Source organism: Corvus cornix, chromosome 12 (assembly GCF_000738735.6).
Source record: "Corvus cornix cornix isolate S_Up_H32 chromosome 12, ASM73873v5, whole genome shotgun sequence".
In the NCBI taxonomy this organism is placed as follows: domain Eukaryota; kingdom Metazoa; phylum Chordata; class Aves; order Passeriformes; family Corvidae; genus Corvus; species Corvus cornix.
The window spans coordinates 16,600,574-16,606,421 of NC_046342.1; the positions used below are offsets into that span (position 1 = coordinate 16,600,574).

Consider the following 5,848-nt stretch of genomic DNA (forward strand, 5'->3'; position numbering starts at 1 on the left):
GTAGTTTTTTCCTCAGTGTTTTAGTTCTCAAAATTCCCAGAATACACCACATGGAAACTGTTCACTTGAGAAATTAAGTACCGTATGTGATAAGACAGTCATGTGAAATTTTTAAGCTGTCATTAAAAATGATTATAATTAGGACAAACTATATGAAAATGCTCTAAAATTGAGACCCTGGTGAATTAAAAATTAAGGGGTATATTATGTATTATCATGTTGAAGGGCAGGGATTTACGCGTGTAACTCCCATTAACACTAATGCGAGTTGCATTCCCAAATCCCCACGCCTGGCGATGAGCATCCGCCCCCACGTTTGTTGTCGGTGAACAACCTCGGCTTTTGCAGTACTCCAACACAATTCCTCTGCCTGCTGAGAATAAGTGGAATGGCAAACCAGGAGTTTAAACTGTTTTCCCTCGCAAATCTAGGCCCCCAGATAGAGCCAAATGTAATCCATCTAAACAGGAGCCGCGCTCCCATGAGTAAGATTTACTTACAAAAAGTAACTGTCACAGAGTCTACTCTTCCCTACAACTCTTCCTGTGCTTTCCCCCACGCTTAATGACTGAGGGTTGGGCTGCAATAATTTTATTTTGTCTCCTCTAAATGCAGGAAACCAATTGCTGGTGATGGGCTTGTAAAAGCGCTTCAGCTGGCAGCCTCCAAAAGGAGGTGTATCCATGGCAGCTTGGAACTCCCGTGTGACGAGTGAGTGTGTGCTCTAAGGACACAAGTGGAACATATCTCTTACCCTGGCAGGGCCATAGGACTGTTCAGAGCACTGAATAGGGGTGTATCCAGCGGCTGTGCTGGTCTTTGGGTCATACTCAGGTGAGGGATGAGCTGCTGGGGTTTGGGCTGCAAAGTGTTGCCAGTTCACTCAACTCTCTGGTGCTTTCCTCGTACCCCAACATCAGCAATTATGTGAGTTTGCATTCTTGGTTTTGGTTGGAAAAATTGTAGTCCTCATTCTTAAGAGAAAAACTTTCATTATTGTATCTTAAAAGTTGATTTTAAATTTCTTTTAATATAGAAGTACATAATTTTCACGTGCATGGTTGTGGAGTCTGTCTCGTTGCTCTCATCGTTGCATCTGCACTTTTTACACCCCTGGATTTGGAAATGCTGACACTACTAAGGTAAGACAGTTCTTGTTGCTTGGGGTTTGCTGAGAGTCTACTAATAGCACTCAACAAAAATGTCCTGTCCTACTGATTTTACAAAGGCACCCGCATTACTTCTCTTAAAAATACATTAAGAAAATGGTCATATTGCCACACTACAGCTTTCAGCAAAGAAAATCCCACAGAACCACAGCTCATACCTCATACCTTTCTATGGCATTGCAAAATTGCCATTATGCTAACACACTACATTCTTAACATCTTTTCCCTGGGGCAAAATAAATAAATCTATATAAAGTAGATACATGTAGAGGCAGTACATCTCCTATTTTATTAATTAGCACCTGAGAAAAACATTTTGCCAAGCTAGAAAAAGCACTGATGAATTTTCAAGGAAAGTAATGAATTCCAGGTTTGTTTCTTTATTGGTACCTGTGGATTCTGCTGTATTGCTTGTTAACAGATGCAAGTGGGCAATATAACTATTACATCAGGCAATATTCTAGAAACCCAGGAGGTTTCTAAGCAACAGCCCAGCACTGATTCTTCCCAGCTATTCTCTAGGATTCCCTCAGACACAGTAAGTGAAGAGAAGTTGGACAATATAGTCTAATTTCGAGAAAGGAATAAAGCATGAAACTGGTGATTTTCAAAATCATATTTTTGCAGATTTCTTACCAAATCAAAAGAGCTGAAATTGAAAACTGTCAAAAACATTTCAGCTCAAGAGCTGCATAAACTTTTCTATTGTTCAGGCAGCTAAACAGACACAGCTATTTTGCTTCATACTTGCCCACAAAAATAATGAAAATAAAGATCATAATAATAGAGCCTCTTCAGCTTATTGGACTGAAACTGGATTTTGTGGTGTTTCCTTTTGCAGACTCACTCATCAGTTCAGCCTGAAAGTAAAACATTTTTTTGTCTTTTTTGTATGAATTATATGGTCAGTCAACTCTGGCTCCTGATGGAAAAAATCATCATAAATCATTGTGTTTAAGCCATACAGACTGTGTGTGTGTGAGCACACATAATTTTGTGTGTACACAGATGGAAAGGTGCATTTCAAAGCAATGTCACTCTCAGATGTCACTGGCTGATACAGTTTCTTAGCCTACATGTTGTATATTGCAAAGATGACATCTGCTTTATATATAACTGGGGATTCAATGAAGCAGCAAAGCTGGGATCTTTTTTATTATCCATAACTTTCCGACCAGGACTCTCTCAGAATTTGGAGAACATTCTTTCCACACTTTGCTTTAGTCCAGTATGGCACCCTATGACAACTTCAGGTTTTGAACCAGACTTCTAAGAAGTGCTCTTTCATCTGTCTATGAATAATGCCCTTTCAAAAAACAGTTTATATTTAGAATAAATAAGAACAGACATACGTGCACACCCTCACTTGTGGACCCAAATGTGGTTCCAGGAGCACAACCATGAAAAAGCAAGAAGAAAATATTGTAAACCAGATGTTCTCTGGGTTTGAATGCTCCATTGGTTTCCATACACCATGCAAGGTTCTGGTCTGCTAAGGAGTAGAAGCAAGTTCAATACAGGAACTTGGAGTGCCAACAGTTTTGCCTTGCTTGGGAAGGTAGAAAGCAGTGGCTTTCTTCACTCAAGTCTAACTTTTTGAAAAAACCTAAAACTGATGACATTTCCAAAACAAAATTCTCTGTTGAGATAATTGAGTTATGGGACAAAATACTTATCTTTTTGGCCAAAAAAAAATCAAGCTCATTCACGAGAGCTGTGGTTGCATGTCTTTATTCTCCTGTTGTCTGGGCTTGTCCCACCTCCTTTGAGTGTTAAGTGGCACATTTCGAGTGTGCATGATGAAGATACCGAACTCCTGGGTGTTCTGGGGCTCATGGCTGCAGGGATGGGAGACACTCCAGACATCCAGGCTGTGGCTCCCACCAAGGAACTGATGTGGTGGTCAGGATTCAATGGCTTTTCTCTCTTTTCCCTACCAAGCTGTTCCAATTTTCAGGTTTTAGATATTTTTCAAATAAACATTAAAAGATGGTTTGAGAAACAGACACTTTCTGATCCCTCAAAGGGGAAGGGAAATATGAATCTCAATGAAAACCCCGTTTTCTATTAAAAACTAGTTTTGGTGAAATGAAGTCACCCAACCATACAGTTCAGTCCACACACTTTCCGTATGTTTCCATCCACTACTCCTTCCCCTCCCAGTCTCCAAACCATTCTCTGCCTGCCTGATACATGTTGACATGAGAATTAAATCGCTAAGAAGTACGAATGCTTTTGCTTTAACAGAAAGCCAGGTTACTATTCCTAGCATGGAAAGTTAAATGAAATCATGCTGTGAGTGAATTCCTATTGATTTCTTCAGGATTGATCAGAAACATTTGTCAAATTTTGTTTTCTTTCTGTCCTACGTCTTCTTTAGACACATAGTTAAACATACTAAGGAACGTTTACATTTTAAAAATGTGTTCTAAGGTCTTTATATAAACATGCATGTAATAGAAGTGACTGGTGATTTATATTTTCTATATACATTCAGATACTTTATTTTCAAAGCCAAGGTTTTAAAAAATAGGTGCCTAAATTCAGACACCTTAGTCGATGTTTACAGTCTTTGGTTGCCTGATTTTTAAACATGTTAGTACTCAGAAACACTTCTTTCTGTTAAGTTGTCTATTTTGGACAAAAATTTACATTGGGCTGTTTTTCATCTATTAGAATTAGAAAGGGAAAATTAAAGATTATAAATTTTCAAAGGATGTAAAGGCATAAAGAAGAAAACTAAAAATCCACAGCTTTTTGCATTTTTAATTGAAGAAAATGATGTGCATTGGTAGAAGGTACATGAGTACAACCCAGCAGATTCATCCTTGCTCACTGAATTTGACCTAAACCCTTTTTTCGCAGCATTTGTCTTTTCTTCTTTAGGTTCACACCAAGGCCTCCAGTTTGAAAAATGTATGTGTGCTCCTGCACCTAATGTATATGCATATTCAGTGTGACTGCATATGGAAATGGAGCATCCATGCCAAGAGTTTTCCAGCCAAGAGGTTTTTGCATGTGTGAGTCTCGAAGGGTTGTGTGCTTTTGGGGTAATTGCGCGTGTAAATCCACCAGGCAGTCACACACTCAGCTATAACCTGTACAGCTGCATTAATACCTTTTTTTTAACTATCTAGCAAAAGCTGGTGAGAAAAATGATACCTTTTTAGACACCTGGTCCTTGAAGTAATAATAGAATACCCCTTAAAACTGATTATGGATCATGAAATGATGTGGTTCAGCTTTCAAAACCTGCCCCTGTGTCCCCCTCATAAACACAGGTTACTCTTACATTTAGGGACTATTGGATTTGTGGGTTTAATTACAAGCAAATAATTTTTTGAAGTAGTAAAAATAAATTGATGCAATTGTAAAACCAAAGAGAGAAACTTAAAATTTTTAAAAAATAGGAAGAAATAAATAAACATGTAATATGAAAAAGTTAGGGGAGCAGCTGTGTGTATAATACAAACAATGTTAAAGAATAAAAGGAAACTGCTAGAGCCACTTGGGATGAGGAAGGAGCCTAAAATCCCTGATTGCTCTAACTAGGTCTAACTCATTGTGCCTGTTTTTTTCTGCCAACTCCAGGTCTGCCTTAGAAAGGCACCGGAAGGGAAGGAAAATGAGGTTATCCCATAAAATAATCTACTACCATTTGGTAAGGGAGCAGGAACAGAGAATGAAGCAACGGTTCAATACTGGGAGTAGAAGCTGCATGAAGTAATTAGCTGAACATTTACTTCATCAGTGCAAAGCAAATGCTGAATTGTGCGTAAGTCAATGAAAAATTTCCACAGTTTTGCTGCAGGCTTTGCTGAATGACACCACTTGTCCACCAAAGTACTCTGAACCTCCAACTCAGAGCCACAGTGGTGCACCTGGAGCTCTGCCCTTGGAAGCCAGCAAGGTGAGAAAGACATCTCTAATGTCCTGGAGGCAGGGGACCCGTGGCTTTGCACCTAGAGTGTGAGTTCTGCACTCTTCATCTGAATTTTGTAACAGCTTTCAAGACCTTGAAGATAATCTAGGCTTAACAAAAAAAAAAAAAAAACCTGAATCAAGTAATACACATCTTCTTGTTGCTTAGAAGTTAGACATAGTAAATCAGTAATATAAAATACCATGGTTTATTCTAAGTAGAAATCTGTTGCTTGGATGTGTAAGGATGTAAATTAAGTTTGTGAGACTTTACAAAGGGCCAAGGTGCTATGAATAAATTATTAGTTAATCCCAATTGTTGTTGCTTGTCCGGTGTAATTATGACTTTGTAAATGAATGCAAGGCTTTGAAAAGGAGCCAGGGAAGCTCCCTCTGCACAGGAGCTCCACGTTTCTCTGCAGACACCCAGTGCCATGCAGCGTGTGGAGCCTGCCTGGTACCTGCTCCATTCCCTGAGTAAGGGCCGTGGGGAGAGAGAAGCCAACACAAACTGCTCCAGCAGGACTGGATTCTCAGAGTGTTTCTAAGGAAAGTCCAACTGGCAGCAGTGAAAGCTGCCTTGTGGGGCTCTGGCACTCACCAGCTGTCCTGGACACTGCCACAGGGCAGGAATTCAGGGATGGTCATGCTCTCTTTAACTCAGCTCAGACTCTTGACCCAGTGCCTGGGCCACCTCGGTGAGCTTGCAAAGTGTTTGCTGGTTCTTTCCAATCATGCTCCAATGTCCTTGGTTCATT

At 39.8% G+C, this 5,848-nt stretch overlaps 1 long non-coding RNA gene across 1 annotated transcript; it reads left to right on the plus strand.

The window, feature by feature from the left end:
- Window positions 1–262: 262 nt before the first annotated feature.
- On the plus strand, window positions 263–5,229 carry LOC120410703. Its single transcript, XR_005603023.1, has 3 exons — window positions 263–1,142; window positions 4,056–4,189; window positions 4,761–5,229. It is a non-coding gene; the product is annotated as an uncharacterized LOC120410703 (long non-coding RNA).
- Window positions 5,230–5,848: the final 619 nt, after the last annotated feature.